The 18,663-nt window shown below is 39.1% G+C and overlaps 1 pseudogene; it reads right to left on the bottom strand.

Moving 5' to 3' along the window:
- Window positions 1-5,994: 5,994 nt before the first annotated feature.
- On the bottom strand, window positions 5,995-17,423 carry LOC116672604 (NACHT, LRR and PYD domains-containing protein 12-like; annotated as a pseudogene).
- Between the last annotated feature and the right edge of the window lie 1,240 nt (window positions 17,424-18,663).

The following is an 18,663-nucleotide window of genomic DNA, read 5'->3' as shown; positions in this document are numbered from 1 at the left end:
ATCAGCATTATGTGGATATAGGTATCAGTGTGATTATAAATGACATGCATGTGAAGCGGATAAAACTAAAATCAGTGTAATGGCTTCAACTACAGTAGCTCATCATTACACCTGAGGAAGCTGGGTCCGTAGAACGTGTCCTTCACTGACTCTTCTTCTGTTTCAGAGAGTGAAACGGACGTCGCAGGCGTCGTCGTTGGCGTGGTGTTGGGAGTCATTTTGGTGACACTCCTCGCGCTTTACTGCAAACATAAAGAAGGTAAGAAAACCCGTTTCCCACTCTCTTAAGTTAACAAGAACTGCTGTTTCGGCTAAAATGTTTCCCTGTATTAGAAGATCCAAGCAGAGTGTAGCATGTGAAATAACTCTGGCTCGGTAGTTAGAAGATAAAGTAGAACATTTAACCAAATCCAATTCTTGTTTGCTGTGCTTATACATTTTATTCTGCAGACATTGTTCTTTATACTGGAAAAATAAGTTTCACTTTCATTTGATTGATTGGTCTTTCACCCATAAATCTGTTGTTTTTTTCATTCACAGGAACAAACTTTATTCTACAGAAACTGTATTGTTTTAATGTGACGCCCCTGGTAAATATATACAGTGTGCCTAGCAACCCACCGTAACGTCACTGTGCTGCTCTGTGTGTATGTTATTCATTCATGGATATTATTCACCCAAATTGCATTTAAAAAATGGTCAACCCAACCCAATAAAAAAAGTCAACCTGACACTTCAAAAGTAGCCCAATTCTGAGGGAAACCCCAACCTGGCAACCCGGCAACCCGGCTGCTGCTGACTAGAGAAGCTCAAAGCTACATTAGCTGCTACTAGCATAACACACCAGAACATCTGACTGAACTGTTAGCAGTGGGGGGGTTATAGGCATCAAGAAAGAAGAATGCATGGAATTGAAGAGACGGTTCTGGTTCTGCTGCACCAAGTCTCTGTAGAAGTGCAATGAAAAACAAGTTTTTAGCAAACAAATATACTTTCAACTTTATTTATTTATATAGCACCTTTCATGCAAGTATAAAGCCCAAAGTGCTCCACAGAACAGAATTAAAACCGTATTACATGAAGGAGCTGTTGTATTATAATGTACGTGTGTCTTATAAAGATTAAGATTAATGTATTAATTAATGTATCCTTTATTAGTCCCACAAGGGGAAATTACAATTTTATAATCTGTTGTTATTACACACATTACACACAGGTGCCAAAGGTGCCACAGTGAAGGTCCTGGTTATTTTTAGGGACTGTCCTCCCCCCCATAAAAAACGACCACATAAGTTGTTTGTTCAGCGAAATTACGACCATAGGCATTTTTATAGGGTGGCCCCCTCTAGTGCCTACTGGGAGCAACGCATAGGTAAGTCAGTATGATAATTTTTTTATTTTATATTGGGGGGCCTTGTAGGACCCCTATTGTGTTGTGCAAAAACTGAGTAGCACTACCACTCCGAAAAAAACAAGAACCAAAAAAAACCAAAAATTGGGGGCAATGGGGTTTTTTGGGAGTTATTTAGTGTATCATCAGGTGCGTGGAAGACAACACCATGGAAACAAATGGAATAGGGGGACCCGTACAAACCCCTGGGGCACCCAGTGGAACGGAAACCCTTATTCCTCATTGTCATCGGGGTCAGCCCCCAGGAATCTTTTAAGGGGCGGGTTTAATTTCACCATTTTGATTACAGTTCCTCCTACATTTTTGAGGAGGGTTTTTTTTTTTTGTGAAAAGGGGAAAAAAAAAAATGGCAACGGTTTTTGTTTAAGTAGGGGGTTTTGGGCCAAATTTGAAATGAAGTAAAAACAGAAAATGGGACTACTTTTTGGGTTTCTGTTGTTTCAGTATGAAACGTTTTAAACGACTCAATTGGTACTTTTCTCTAGTTAAGATGTGAGCAAAAAACACTAACCTAACAGAAAAAAACACTCCTGTGGGGTCATATTTCCCTTTCCCCCCCTTGGGCCCCGGTAATTCCCTAAACACTCCTGTGATTGTATTAAAAGCCAGGAGCAAACAACCTATATCATCGTATGGTTTGGAGGACTTGTATTTTTCTGTGGATCAACAAACTAACTAATTGTAGACTTAATTTAAATTTTACCTATTTAACCTCAGACTGTATTACTCTTTAAATATTAGACATTCTGACACCTGATCTTTGATCAATTTTTCATTGTAATAGCACATTTCCCATTCATTGTTTTTTTCATGTTCTGAGCTATTTTATTATCGTAATTTCTCGTCTTTTGCCTTCCCCGCTCTTTATGGAATAATTCTGTATGTTAAACTGATAATGTTGCTTTAACCCTTTCATTGTATTCTTTTATATTACGACTGCTGCTATTAACCACATCACTGCCATTTTAAATTGTCATCTGTCTCTAAATGCTCTGTATAAGTATTTTCAAACTGATTCCCTTTATCTGTAATTATCCGTGTATTGTGTACATACTATATTATATGTATTATATACTTTATGTATTTCTGATAGAGAAAGCTGCAAGGGAACTGTAACTCCTTTATTAATTCAGTCATTTAAACTGACCTTAACACCTTTTACTGAGATTATGAAAAGTCTGCAGAATGTAGTCTTATCTATTTTAGCACAAGTAAAAAAAAAAATAGAAATGCTGCTACAATCCTATCTATACATGTAGTTATGAACTCCATTACACTATTCTATACGATACCATTATTAAATTGATACCATGTGGACTCAGAACTTTAAGCACATAATTTTTAAACAAATTCTAAAAAGAAGATGAAACTTGAGTGTTAACACATCTCCGCCACAAGCACAAAAACAGTCGGCTAAATTTCATAGATATTTCATAATGTCATTTCTATTATGTATGATCAGTCTCACTTTGCCAGAGTTCATCTCCAAAGCGTACTGGTGGAGGGTCTGCTACTCCACTAGCATTCGGGATGAGAGGAAAACGGTTTTATTTATTTTATGGATCTAAGGTCTTTCTTTAAACCAATCCAATTGTCTCGGGTTGGATCTAAGAACCGGAAAAAAGCAGCGGCGCCGCTGCCCAGATAGGCTCAGAAGGATCTCGTTTGTGGAAACATGATCAATCAGAGTGTGTTTTAGTCGTGCACAGAAAACTCAGATTGGACAGATAGTCTAGCTAGTGGTCTGGATTTACCCTGCAGAGACCTGAGGACCAGGTAACCATAGTCCTCAGATTGGACAGATAGTCTAGCTAGCGGTCTGGATTTACCCTGCAGAGATCTGAGGACCAGGTAACCATAGTCCTCAGATTGGACAGATAGTCTAGCTAGCGGTCTGGATTCACCCTGCAGAGACCTGAGGACCAGGTAACCATAGTCCTCAGAAATCAGCCGCAGGTTAGAGCGCCAACACAAAGGAAGAGCAAAGTAACGCATATCCGGCCTAAATGAGTAAAATCCGGGTTTTCTGTCGGCAACGGAGGAATCCTGGAAGTGGAACGTCGTGGATAAAGACTAGATATTGATTGATTATATTCTACGTTCTCTTGCTGCAATATACTTTACTTTCTAGTTATATTTTTGTACCATACATTGTCATTCTATACTATAACACTACTGCACATTATACTGTGTCTCATTCCCCTCAATGTTTCATAAAGTAACATTAAATGTATATATAATGTATATAATAAAGTACCATTATATATACTGTATATACATATGTTATGTTTCATATAGTAACATTATATATATATGTTCATAAAGAACATTATATATATATATAACATACTGTTAATGTTTATTGACTCTTGCTTTATATTCTTTTATATTAAGACTGCTGCGATTAACCTCATCACTGCCATTTTAAATTGTCATCTGTCTCTAAATACTCTGTATAATTTTTATTTTTTTATTTTGGTTTATGTACCTCCTATTGTTTGTTTGTTACTTTATATCTGTATTAACGCATGGTTTTGGTTTTAATGCTACAATAAAACAAATTAATAAAAGGTGTAACTTATCTCAACACCCTGCTGCTTTTATTTAGGAACAAAAGTTGTAGTTATTATACAAATAAAGAAATAATCTGTTTCTGTACTGATATCTCTACTCTCAACACTACAGGCAACAACAGTTTTTTCATGCACTGGTCACTTGAGATTTTTAGGTGTTTATCTTCCATTTCATGTCTTCTCTCAGACTAGTGGAAAGAAATTATTTGACTACACTTTGTCCAGTTATGTCTGTAAATTACTTCTAAACGTGACGAACGTTAGCATTAGATAACGTCTCATTTGCATAGTTTAGCAAAAAAAATGAAAACCACTAACATCTTAAATCTGGCTTCACCTTTATCCAATATGAGTCTGATACTCCCAACAATGACTATTGGGGAACATCAAATCGTTATGAAAGTATATTTAACACACAGCATGGATTAAAACATCTTTTGTAGCAAGCAGGGTGTTAAAAAAAAACAAGTCATGGGCCCTTAATGCAGACAGTAAGAGTTCAGTGACTCAATGGTAAAGAGTGATGTAAAACTGTGTATATAAGCTTACTGGAGAGGGTGGGAGTCCACAGGTTAACAGGGAAGGGGAGGAAAAAGGTGCAGGTTCCAGGTTTCAGACGCTGAAACACAAACGCATAGATTACACTGACAATCTGACAACTGAAAAACTGGAAAAAATGGGACTGTAGTTCTGTAGTTCTGTAGATTTGTGCTGACCGGGTGATTGGGGAATGAGACCCAAGTGAGAAGAATTAAGCTTCTGGTGGACAGGTGGAGAATGACAATACACGTTAAAAATAAAAATAATAGATGCAGAAGCCTGGGGATGTGGGAATTAGTAAAAGCACTAATGTGTACTTTGTGTTTACAGATTAATTTAACTGTTCATTTCAATAACATTTCCTTCATCTACAGTCCACAGAGTGAAAACTGACTCGGAAACGTTGACAGTGAAATAATGAAAACGTTGGATTAACACTCACCTGCTGCCTCAGCTTTCAGTTCCTCTCCTCTCGCGGTGTTCTGTCGACTCAGAATTGAATATAAACTGGTGAACACTTTCACTTTCCCAGACACATGATGGTTTATAAGAAATTGCTTTGCTCTTGTTTGCCATCTTAATGTAGAAATCACACAACTATATTTAGATTTTTTCTCTCTCATGTTTTCTTTGATTGATTTATGAGGCTAAAATTATTCTGCATGTTATACAATGACAATCTATATTAAATCTCATACAAATCATACAAAAAAATGTTGATTTTTTTTAAAGATGAGTTTTTGGGTGGCATTTTAGCCTTTAATAGACAGGACAGCGACTTAGGGTTTGGAAATACAGTCTTGTGTTAGGAAACTAACTAAACAGTTTTTTCAATAATCAGAATATTATTTTCATCCAGATGTTCAGAAGCTTCTTTGTGGAGCCTGGAAATACCTTCAGAAGAGCTTTAAGTGTTGCTAAAGGACTTTTGGGGGTTTCAAAGCTCCTCAGAAGATCGGCTGCTTGGCTTCTGTGACTGTAGTTTAAAAGATAAGCCCTGAGAGGCAAAAACTGGGACACTAAAATACACCAGACTATAGTCCTCCTACCCCTGCACTTAATGCAACATGTTTGAAAACATGCAGCTTTCTCTCGCTGAGGAATACTGTGAAGAGTGTGTGGTGTGTTAGAGATCTGTTAAAGACTCATGGGAGATGTAGTTGTGAAATACTAAGCTGACAAATAACAGCAGTCTCATCTTTACTACAAGTGTGTTCAGGATTTACTGTCCATTCAGTATTAGATGTGAGTTTATCTGACAATGTGGACCGAAAAAAACATGTTTAAGTTTTAAAAAAGGATTATGAAAAATAACAGACTTTAAGAACGGAGGCTAACATTGGCTTAAAAAGCCGTTGGGACCAATCATTGTTTACATTCTTTTTATGCAGCAGCCAATCAGAATTGAGTATTCACCCAGACACACGGTTTGAAGTTAATGAAGTGAATAAAGACAAGAGTCTAAACTTGTACCGTTAGTCCACATTACATATTATTTGTAGTTTTAAATTAACCAACATTAGAGCCAACAGACCAAAAAGTAACAAAAGGAGAAAGAAGGAAAATAAACCCAGACTCCAAAGTGACCCTTAACGCTGACTTTGGCTATTTTTCTTTGCTAACAAAGTTAACTTATTTTAAAAATGAGCCGACTCAAAATGTACAGTACTTAAACATAGATGAAATAAATAAACTCTGCTCGTTTCCTCTACAACTGAAGCAATAAAAAATATTCACATCACACAAAAACGAGAATTACCATGGAGTATTATATCCGCCTGCACTGATTTCAAAATAAACTTTACAGGAAATTCAAAATAAAAGCAATATACAATATAAAGAACAATTTTGTCATGGAGGAGAAAAAGTAACAGAAAGCAAAGCAGAAACTTCCATTCAAATAACACATCTGAATGGATATATTCAGTTTTTGCCATGAACTAGCAGGGTCACATTAAACTGTAATAAACTAAAAAACCTGATTTCATTCAGGATTCCTTTCCTGTGTCTGACTGTTTTACAGACACGATTAATGGAAATACATTAGAGTCTGCATGTTAATCAGTTCACATTAACATCAAATACAAAATAAAACATAAGGTCCAGACGTTTTCTGTTTGTAGTCAGTTGAGAAACTTCAGTGAAGCTTTGATTTAATTTGGGTTTTATCTTCTGTTTGTTAGCTACAAGCAAATATGTATGTTATTAAATGAGAAATGGCTGGTAATGGTATAAGGTAACTTTAAATGTCCAAAATCAACTCCTGTTGTTATTATAGTGTGGGATTATATTATATTATTGTCCTTTATTGTGGGAATTACTTGCAAAGCTCCATTGTTCCACAGAGTGGAACTGCAACAGAAGGCAAAGCTTTTTCACGTGATGGACCCCTAAACTTACACAAATTAGACAGCAGGTCCCCATTATAAACTGTATTTTGATACAATTCCATCCAGGGTCCCCCATGTTATAGGATTTTTGCTTTTTGATGTTTTATTACAGAAAGTGTATGACACCCATGAACAAAATTGTCATACATTCTGTCATGTGTTACTTATGGATGGAATTATAGTGAAGATGTTAATGAATAAAGGAGTCCCCTTTTTTGTTGTGGACCCCTTGGAACACACTCAAGGACCTCTGGTCCAGGGACCCCACTTTGGGAACCACTGTGTTAATATACAGTTGTTGTCATGCGGAGGAACTTTGGGTTCTGAATATGTGAATGAATAAAGAGAAAATGAAACCCAGGTCCAGGTGGAGGGTGGAAGATGTGGTTGCAGAGTGTGGAGGAGAAGGAGTGCAGGAGTCTCAGTGTGTCTGCAGAAACTGTGTAGAAGGACAGAGCAGCAGCAGAGTAGTCCAGATACACTGATGATACTCTCTTAGATCCTGAGGGATACGCAGGGATGGGGGTGGACTCGACATCAGGTCTCAACACGTCCTCATTCCTGATCACTCTTAGTGAGTCCACTTCCATCTGGTGAGAAAAGAAGACAACAGAAGTGATAAATGAGGTTTTACAGAGACTCCCTTCATCAGTGATGCAACACAACCCAGTATAAAGACCAGCAGGGACTTTAGTCCTGTTCAGACCACGAGTGGAGCAACTGTGTAGTATAAGCTGCTTCTTTTCAGCTCTCAACGTATTGGAGTGAACACAACTGAGCTCAAAGCTCACAGACCAGACCAGATTTCAATGAAGTATTTAGTGGAAAAAAACCTGTTAAGAGTCCTGAACAATTAATTACTGCAGAAACTGTTTACTTTATGATGGAGTCACTGATGTTGGGTTCAAAGCTGTTAAAAACCATCTAAGGGTTAAGTCTACTTTTAAATATAACATGAACAATATGTAAATATGGAGTCCGTTATTAAAATATTCTGACAAAACAACTGACAGAAGGACAGACGATGTTAAAGGTCTGACATGTTTATAATACACAAGGCTAAACAGTACATCATCAGCTGTGATTACTGGATTTCGGCAGAGCTTCTGCACAGCAGAAAGACCACATGGTTACTAAATGTAATGCTGGTTCTATGAAAAAAAAGTCAGTGATCAGTTGCTTAGTGTTCAAATAAGAGAACAAACACTTTGAGATCAGATTTGATATTTGGACAATTTGATGATGATGTTATGATGCTGTAATCATGTTTTTTAACATGACCAGTTGTCTTCACATGTATATCAAACACATGATCACAACAAGCTTCTGGCGTATCTGACTGGCTGACTGTCCTCTCTCACTCTGTCTGTCTTTCTGTCCAACCCTGAAGCCTCACATTATTCTCCTCTCACAGCTTCACTGAGAAGGTGTGTGTGTGTGGTGGTGTGTGTGTGTGTGTGTGTGTGTGTGTGGGGGGGGGGGGGTTACAGGAAATACTAGATCTTGCTGTGTTTACAAACTATGTTTAGTTCAATACTGACTCTACTGACCTCAGAGTCTCCAGTCTGCAGTGTGGACTCTCCACAAGATCCCGCAGCAGCTTTACGTCTGAATCCTTCAGCTTGTTGTCTCTTAATTGCAGCTCCCTCAGATGGGAGGGGTTGGATTCAGAGCGGAGGCCAGATAATCACAGCTGATCACTGTCAAACCGCAGTCCATCAATCTGAAAAAAGAAAAACGTTAAAACAGTTAAGAAGGAATCTCATACACTGACCGTTACACAATTGTTTATTTAGAAAACAGATAAAGATCTAAGACCGAAACGTTGTATTTCATAAATAAATAACTGCTTGCGTTTGCTATTTTTGGTCACATCCTACGCACCTGCCCGACAAAAGAGGAGTGCAAAAAGCTTTTTTGCGTAAAAACAGGTAACAGTTCAAATCCATTTATAATCCAATCAGATCAATTCAGGTTTTAAATGTGTAGCTCAACATTACTATGTCCTAATCAATGATCTTTTCTCTAAATCAAGTACAGTGACTTTGTCATTGTGTTATTGCAGATCTTCATAATGTCCCCCTTCTACAGACATCATCCATCATCATATCATCTATAATCTTTTGCTGTTTCTTCTGCTTCTTTAACTATACAAGTAACAGAGAGTCAGTGAACTCACCTCAGAGTCTCCAGTTTACAGCATGGATTCTCCAGAAAACCACACAGCAGCTTCACTCCTGAATCCTTCAGGTTGTTGTCTCTCAGCTGCAGCTCTCTCAGATTGGAAGACGTCAAAGCTGAAGCCAGAGAAGCACAGCTGTTTTCTGACAAACTGCAGTCCATCAATCTGAATAAATAATAAATTATATTAGATACAAATCCATTTACAATCCAATGATAGAGATCATGTGTTAGATCATCATGTCAGCCTTCTACAGCACCCCATGTCACACACATCATCAATATCATGTCAACACAAATGAATACATGCTGAGCTCAATCATGGCTGTGATAAGAGGATCAATAATCTATTATACTTAAAACAGCTGTGTCTTCTGAAGGATTTATTTACTTTAACAACTAACAGTGGGCATTATCTACAGTTTCTTTAACAAACACAGCTATATGTGACTGCTGACTAAATATACTAGTATATACATGAAAATATGAACAAAATGAAAATTTACAACTTTATGGATATGTTTATGGTATGTAGATTAATTGTAATTAAACCTATCAGGTCTATAATAGTAAGAGTGAGTCAGTGAACCGACCTCGGAGTCTCCGTCTACAGTGTGGATTCTCCAAAAAATAACACAACATCACAAGTCTCTGAGCTGGAGTCCAAGTCATGTCTTAGCTATAGTCCACATAATTTTGCATTTAGCACTTCATTTGTTTGGGCCTTGTTATTTGAAGTTTTTTAAACCAAATCTTACAATTAATGGCACAGCAGCTGCCGGTGTCCTCCTGTTTGTGTGGCTGCATGCGGCAGACATCGGTAGATATACACTACATTTATGTGAGTGCAATACATAAACTGACCTCAGAGTCTCCAGTCTACAGTGAGGACTCTTCAATCCAGAACACAGCTGATTTACTCCTGAATCCTGCAGCTTGTTGTCTTTCAGGTCCAGCTCTCTCAGATGGGAGGGGTTGGACTTCAAAGCTGAGGCCAGAAAGCACAGCTGTTCTCTGACAAACTGCAGCCCCTCAATCTGAATAAAAAAATAATAAAATGATATAACTTTAGACGACAAAGTTTCTGCTTGAAAACACTTTCTTCGCTTGAAAAGTAACTTTTCACCAGGTCCAGTTGCCCTTGATTTTTAACCTTCCTTTGAAAAGTTTAGAAAACAGAAACTCCAAATACATGACCCAACACAATGACAACAATTTGTGACAGTAACTTCATACACATGAAAGTGTGAAAGTGTCCTGACAAAATATGCTGTTCTAATTTCTGCTATAAAAACAGAGAACAAGTGAATTAAAGAGAATTCAAAACTTCTAGTTATGGATTTAAATTCGGTAACAGAGATGCTCAAAGTCTCTGAGCTAGTGTCCTATTCAAATCAAACGTTTGTGAGCTCTCCAACTTGCAGTCACATATTTTGCATTCAACACTTCATTGTTTGGGCCTTGTTATTTTAATTTTTTTTAAAGCCAAATCTTACAATTAATGCTACAGTAGCTGCCGGTGCGGTCCACATGTTTGTTGTCTTCCTGTTTGTGTGGCTGTGTGCAGCAGATATCAGTAGATATACACTACATATATGTGGGCGCAATATATTAACTGACCTCAGAGTCTCCAGTCTACAGTGAGGACTTTCAATCCAGCACACAGCTGCTTCATTCCTGAATCCTGCAGCTTGTTGTCAGTCAGGTTCAGCTCTCTCAGATGGGAGGGGTTGGACTTCAGAGCTGAGGCAACAACTTCACAATGAATCTCAGAGAGTAGACAGCGAGAAAGTCTGGAATGACAGATAATGTAAAATTTTAAATATAATCAAATTGTCCACTTTTATCATAAAACAAAAAGTTGGTCTTATCAGAAAGTTTGAGTGCCAGACTTGCCATCTTCTCACAGCATTTGATACAACAAAAGATTTGCAGTGCAACATGTAAATACAAATGTTTTTAAGTATCATGTTTAAACTATTTAAGAAAACATGTATAGAGTGTACATTTATATTGTGCATGTGTGTAAAGTGTGTATGTTCACTTTAACACTGAGGACTTAGCTTTACGTTGATCAAAAATGTTAATCACATCTGGACTTACATAGCCCTTCTGCAGTTCCTCACAGCTGGAATTAGTCTCTGTCGTCCCTCCTCTGATGTGTTGTACTTCTGCAGGTTTAACTCATCCAGAACCTCCTCTGACATCTGCAGCATGTAGGCAAGAGCTGAGCAGTCAATCATAGAGAGTTTCTTCTCTGATCTGTTGTCGGACTCCAGGAAGTCTTGGATCTCCTGATGGACTGAGCTGTCTCATCTCCATCAGACAGTGGAAGATGTTGATGCTTCTGTCAGGAGAGATGTCATACATCTTAATTTCCTTCAGGTTCTTGATGGCTCTCTGGATGATTTCTGGACTGTTGTCTGTCCGACCCAGCAGGCCTCCTAAGAGTCTCTGGTTGGACTCCAGAGAGAGGCCATGAAGGAAACGGACAAACAGGTCCAGGTGGCCATTTTTAATCTTCAGGGATTTCTCCATGGCTTTCTTCAGGAAGACATCCAGAGATGAGTCAGTGTTGCCATCATTATCATCATCAGTCAGGTAAGAATCACTATGCAGGTATAAAGAACTCCCTGGGATTTCCAGTCTTTCCCCAGGAAGTCCTCCAGTACCTCTGTGTTCCTGTTGGTGTAACAGTGGTAGAAGTAGACTGCAGCCAGAAACTCCTGAACGCTCAGATGAACGAAGCAGTAGACGGTTTTCTGGAAGATCACACTCTCTCTTTTGAAGATCTCTGTACAAACTCCTGAGTACAGTGAGGCCTCTGTGACATCCAGTCCACAGCGCTCCAGGTCTTCTTGGTAGAACATGATGTTTCCTTTCTCCAGCTGTTCAAACGCCAGCTTCCCCAGCTTCAGAAGAACTTCCCTGTCGGTCTTCGTCAGCTCCTGTGGACTCGTCTCATGTCCCTCATCATACTTCTGCTTCTTCCGCTTGGTCTGAACCAGCAGGAAATGTGCGTACATGTCAGTCAGGGTCTTGGGCAGCTCTCCTCTCTGGTCTGTAGTCAACATGTGGTCCAGAACTGTAGCAGTAATCCAGCAGAAGACTGGGATCAGACACATGATGTGGAGGCTCCTGGATGTCTTGACGTGGGAGATGATTCTGCTGGACAGCTCTTCATCACAGACTCTCTTCCTGAAGTACTCCTCCTTCTGGGCGTCAGTGAAGCCTCGTACTTCTGTTACCCTGTCAACACACGCAGGAGGGATCTGATTGGCTGCCGCAGGTCGGGTAGTTATCCAGACGAGAGCCGAGGGAAGCAGCTTCCCCTGGATGAGGTTTGTCAACAGCACGTTGACCGATGACTTCTGTGTGACATCAGACACAACCTCGCTGTCGTAATCCAGTGAAAGTCTGCTTTCATCCAGGCCGTCAAAGATGAAGAGAACTTTAGAGCCAGCGATCTGCTCTGCTGTGACCTTCTGTAACGTTGGATGGAAAACATGGAGCATCTCCAGAAGACTGTACTGCTCATCTTTGATCAGGTTCAGCTCCCTGAACAAAAGAGGAATCACCAGACTGATATCTTGGTTTTCCAAACCCTCGGCCCAGTCCAGAGAGAACTTCTGCACTGAGAAGGTTTTTCCAACGCCAGCGACGCCGATCATCAGGACGACTCTGATGCGTTTCTGTTGGTCAGGTAAGACTTCAAAGATGTCGCTGCACTTGATTGGAGTTTCATGGAGGATCTCCATCTTGGAATCTATCTCAAGCTGCCAAACCTCATGCTGAGTGTTGACCTCTTCACTCCATCCGTCTATGATGTAGAGCGCAGTGTAGATCCTGTTGAGGGATGTTCCACTTCCTGTTTCACCAGGTCCTTCAGAAACACGTTCACATGTCCTCTTCACACTGATCTTATGTGCATGCTGAATATCATTCACTAGAAACGAGACAAGGTGAGAGACAAAAAAGAAGAAAGTTGACATTCTTGTTTGTAGGTTTCTGAAATAGTCATTTTCTCAATTGTAGCTTCAAGTGTAATTATGTGCTTACTTAAAAGAGCTATCCACATTTGTAGCTTCGCTGTATTTTCTTACGTTGCCGAGGGATATGATACATGCTGAGGCTTTTGTTATGGATCTTGAGTTCTCTACGAGCTGGTGCAGTGTCATTAACGAATGGCCAAGTTACAAGTCTAAACGTCTCCGAAGCTCTTAATCTACCACGGCCGAAACGTACTCTATGTCTCACGACATTAAAGTTAACGCAACATTCCTAGCTACCCATAGATACGATATAAGAATGTATCAAAAGTTAAGGTTATAAAGCAGTTATTCTTTCTTGAAGTAAACATTACATTTGTTGATAGTGTTTTTTATTCTTCGAGAGAAACCTCAGAAGTGCTCCTTTGTCTCTCGGCCTCTGACTGGGTGTCGGTTTACATGTTTGATTGACAGCGGAGGAGGCGGGGCCTCAGCAGCAACAGGAAATGTTTGCTCATATCAGCAAGTAAGTTAACATATTTCTGATCTCACTAAAACAATCAGTAAACAGTAAAATAAAGCTGAAGTACAAACAGGAACACAGGAGGGAAATAAACTCCAAACCACAGAGACTTACTTAGAAACCCGAAAGGTACAGAGAGCTTTCTCTCTGATCACTAGCACAGACGCATGTTGTAAGTTTAGCTGCAGACAAGGCTTTGTTTTTAGGGAGATGACCATCTCAGGTTGGATCCTGCTGGCCATGCTACGAAGCAGAGCTACAACAGCTCAGCTCAGTTTGTCCCTGGTGTGAGGCTGCAGTGGAAATGTATTTTTTCATAACTTAGCACAACACAGTACAGATAAACTGTGAGAGACAAAGTAAACAAGCGCAAAGCTGTAGTTTACAGGATGAGGACAGGCACTGTTTTGTTAGCAGAGGCAGTGAAGTGAGACAGTGAGGATCCTGTTAAGCGTCTCTAGATTGACCAATGTTGATACCAGCAGGTACGTTTTTCAGCTGCTTAATGTGCTGCAACGGACCAGCTAATTAGCTCTTATCTGTAGCTTTAAAAACAGAAGTCAGCAGAGCGTTTTTACTCAGTGGTGTGTTTGATGTTTGTTCATAAGTGTCCAGTCAATAACCAGATGCATGTCTTTTGCTAATGTGCGTTCTTCTGTATCTTCTGCTGATATTTTAAACTCTGGTGGATTTCTGAGGACTAGGTTACCTTGTCTCACATCTTGCGGGTGATCAGAAGCTAGCTAGACTCTGTCCAATCTGAGGACTATGGTTACTGGTCTCAGATCTCTGCAGGTGAATCCAGACATAGCTACTATCTGTCCAATCTGAGACTTGGTTACCTGTCCTCGTCTCTGCAGGGTGAATCCAGACGCTAGCTGACTATCTGTCAATCTGAGCTTTCTTTTGCACGACATCAGACTTTAAATGTACACGTTCCCCAAAACAGTCTCCCCGAGGCGATTTAGCAGCAGCTAACATAGAGCTAGAGCCACCCTGACAATGATTGGTTTAAATAAATGCCAAGTAAACCAGAGCACGTGTTCTCCACTCCAGATGCTGTTGACTAGCCAGACCTTCCTCTGCAGGTCTGGCAATGCAAGAATAAAAGACCTGTGACCTTGCTGCTTTACAGTTTAATAGTTCTTCATCTCCATCTAATTAATCATCTGGTTAATGCAAAGACAGGGGCCGCTATCATAAACCAACATATTAAATATAAATGTAATCCTTTGAGCTCAGATATTCTCTTATAGAACACAGTAGAAGTAATGCAGATATGTTCGCTGCAGCAAAATCTCCAAAAACTAGTAAATTTCACGTGAACTTACAATATAATGTAAGATTGTAAACAAAATGTCACTGTTTTACAACAAGTGTTTTCAGACACAAAGACATGATCAGACAGATGTGCAGACTTACTTTGTACAGTGCAGGTCTGACTGGCTGTCTGCAGTCCAGCTCTGGTTCTGGTCTGGACGGCTGCTCCTCCTCAGAGACATCACTCCTCTTCCTCTTTCTGTGAACATTATTGTTATAACTAAAATATATTTGTTGATTGTATTTGAATTACTATCAAGATTTGACCAAAACTGTTTCAAAGCACACATGTCAACAGTAAAAGTGTTGTTACAGTTTCCTTTAAATTCAGCCTGTAATGAAAATGTTCTTTTTATTTCAACTCTCCTCCCATCTGTAGTGGCAAATTGTCGTTTAGATTGAACAAAACAAACTAAAAACTCAATGTTCAACAGCCACTGAGGCACCGAAGGAGTGAATCTCACGCAGAGATAATAACTTCCATTGTCCAGGCAGAGATGCATTCTGGGAGGTTTATTCATCCAATCTCTTGGTACACAAACATTTCACGTGAAGGAGCAATGGCGTCTCTAGGCTCTGTGACTCTGTAACTCTGAAACCATCAGCCCCCCCCCCCCGGTGTTTCCCTCCCACAAACCTGTTCACTCTCTATATGTAGACCACACCTGGTGGCTAAGGCTGCCCGGTACCTTCAAAACAAAAGCACTAAAACTAACCCAAATAAAATACTATGATAAACAAATTTATGTAGCTGTATGATTCAGGGAAAACTGAAATAAAATAAATCAAATAAGTAACTATTAAATATAACAAAATAATGAATAGCTCCAACACTATCCACTGTTTTATCAAACATGCAGTGACCTGCCTGTAGTTGGTTTATTAATCCAAACACGGTCTGCGGCTCCATGACAGAAAGAGTCCTCCATTAGAGAGCTGATCGTGTCCTTTACTACATCTTAAGTGGGTTTTGGTTGAACTGAGATTAGAAGTGGTCTGACTATGAACGGTACACCAACAGTCCAAGACACAGCATGTACAACCTCCTTCTTTCAACTGTCGAAATATTGCTAAAATCAGACACTCTCACTCCTCTGCTGCCGAAAGACTTCTTCACGCCTTCATCTCCTCACGACTTGACTATTGCAGCTCACTACTCCTCGGCATCAGCTCCACCTCCATCAAAAGGCTCCAACTGGTTCAGAACTCACCCGGTCTCACATCCTGGCACCACATCACTCCGGTCCACATCCTGGCACCACATCACTCCCGTCCTAAAACAGCTACACTGGCTTCCCATTTCTCACCGGATCACATACAAAATCCTGGTCCTCACCTACAAAGCCCATACACCACCTTGCCCCGTCATACCTCACTGTCCTCCTCCCCCCCCTACCAACCCTCACGGCCCTCAGATCCTCCTCAGCCAGTCTCCTCTACGTCCCCAAGTCAAGGCTCCGCAGTTTTGGGGACAGAGCCTTTTCCAGGGCAGCTCCCAGGCGGGTCTGGAACTCCCTCCCCCATGTGATCCGCATCTCTGAGTCCCTCACCATTTTTCCGTCCCGTCTGAAGACCCATCTTTTCTTTTCTGCCTATCCTTAGTTTTTTTTCATACACTATTTCTACTCTGTAAAGCGACTTTGAGCTTGGGAAAAGCGCTATACAAATTCAATTTATTATTATTAATGTCACTTTCTACTGTCAACTCTTAAATGAACGCTTTCATTCAAATATTCTACAAAAAAACACAGTAGTGTTAGTCATAACAGCTGATTGAATGGAAAAGTCAAATCAACTAAATATTGGAGACAAATATAATTGAAACAATTCTTCTGAAGGACATTCTTTCAGATTGCACATCTTTACAGCAACGTTTGAACAACATTTAAACTTTTTTGTTTTTATTTTATTTTTTTAATTTAATATTTGTATTTTTTAAACTTTTTTTTATTTCATTATTATTATTTTCTTTACTTTTTAAATTTATTATTTTTATTTTTTTAACTTTTTTTGTTTCATTATTATTATTATTTTTGCTTTTTTTAATTTATCATTTTTATTTTTTTAACTTTTTTTGTTTCATCATTATTATTTATTTTAACTTTTTATTTATTTTTTTATTTTAACTTTATTTTTATTTAACCATTTAAATATTATTGCCTTGCCTAAACTCTGAAATGGAGGTTCTCACGTGTTTTGCTGCAGAAACACAATCAGAAGTTTGTGGCTGTGAAACCCAGAAAAGATCTTAGTTTGAAACAGTATCTTCATCATGAGTGTAAATCTTTTAGCAGAGCATCATATCATCCTCAACCATCATCATCATCATCTTCATCAGGTCAGCTCTTACCTTGAGTCCGAGGGTCCAGGTTCCTTCCTGAAGAGTAGAGGATTTTCTTTGGAGCGGTCGCTCTTCATCGACAGACAGCCGGATCCCAGAGACTCTGCTCCGTCCTCCTCTTCCTCCTCCTCATCACTCATCTTCTGATCTGGAGTCAGTCTGAGAGAAGAAACAGGAACACTAAAGTCACATGTGCACGCCTACCCAGACAGACAGACAGGCAGACAGGCAGGCAGGCAGGCAGACAGACAGACAGGCAGGCAGGCAGGCAGACAGACAGACAGACAGACAGACAGGCAGACAGGCAGACAGACAGACAGACAGACAGGCAGGCAGGCAGACAGACAGACAGACCTGGTTAGTTGTCTTTAAATCTGTTGTCTCGGGTTACAGCAGGTGTATATTGTAAATAAAAGTATGTAAATATGTATATTTCAGCCAATCACAACTTTGCTTAGATGAATTAAACTGTTTTTTTTCAGAATCAGAACCAGAATCAGCTTTATTTGCCAGGTATGAAGACACATATGAGGATTTTTTCTTTGGAGCATAGTTGCTCACAATGTGCTTACACATTCAAAACAACCAAACAATATATACACACTAATATATACACACTAATACACTAATATATACACACTAATATATACACACTAATACACTAATATATACACACTAATATATACATACTAATACACTAATATATACACACTAATATATACACACTAATACACTAATATATACACACTAATATATACACACTTATATATACACACTTATACACTAATATATACATACTAATACACTAATATATACACACTAATATATACATACTAATACACTAATATATACACACTAATATATACACACTTATACACTAACAGAAACCGAAACCATATAGAGGCATGAGAGGCATGAGTGCAATGAAGAGAAACAATATAGAGGCAAGTTCAATAAAAAATATTTAAATGTGGAGCATCGTGCAAAGGATGCTGGGATAAATAGTATTATGTTATTATATTACAGTATGAGCAGTATGAACATTATGAACAGTTCTGAAATAGGAAATGAGAATGACCCTTGTGTTGTCTTCCCGTCAATCATGAAACATTAATTTAGCTTTTTCTGACATTTTTGTCACTTTTTCAATGTTGTGGGTGCTTTTTTTTTAATGTTCTTTCCATAGTATTTGATATTTCTTATGTTGACATCTTCATCTTATTCCGAAGGCCCATTTCTTGTGATAAAAAAACTAAAAACGGGTCAAATTTGACCCGAGGACAACATGAGGGTTAAGTTCATTCTAACTTTCCTTTTCTCTACAGTCAACAGGGGAGAAAACTGACCTCGACCGTAAAATAACACACACACACACCACATTTTAACACTTACCCC

Source organism: Etheostoma spectabile, chromosome 22 (genome assembly GCF_008692095.1).
Source record: "Etheostoma spectabile isolate EspeVRDwgs_2016 chromosome 22, UIUC_Espe_1.0, whole genome shotgun sequence".
Lineage (NCBI taxonomy): Eukaryota > Metazoa > Chordata > Actinopteri > Perciformes > Percidae > Etheostoma > Etheostoma spectabile.
Note: the sequence above shows the minus strand (reverse complement) of the source record. Positions and strands in the feature narration are given on the sequence as shown.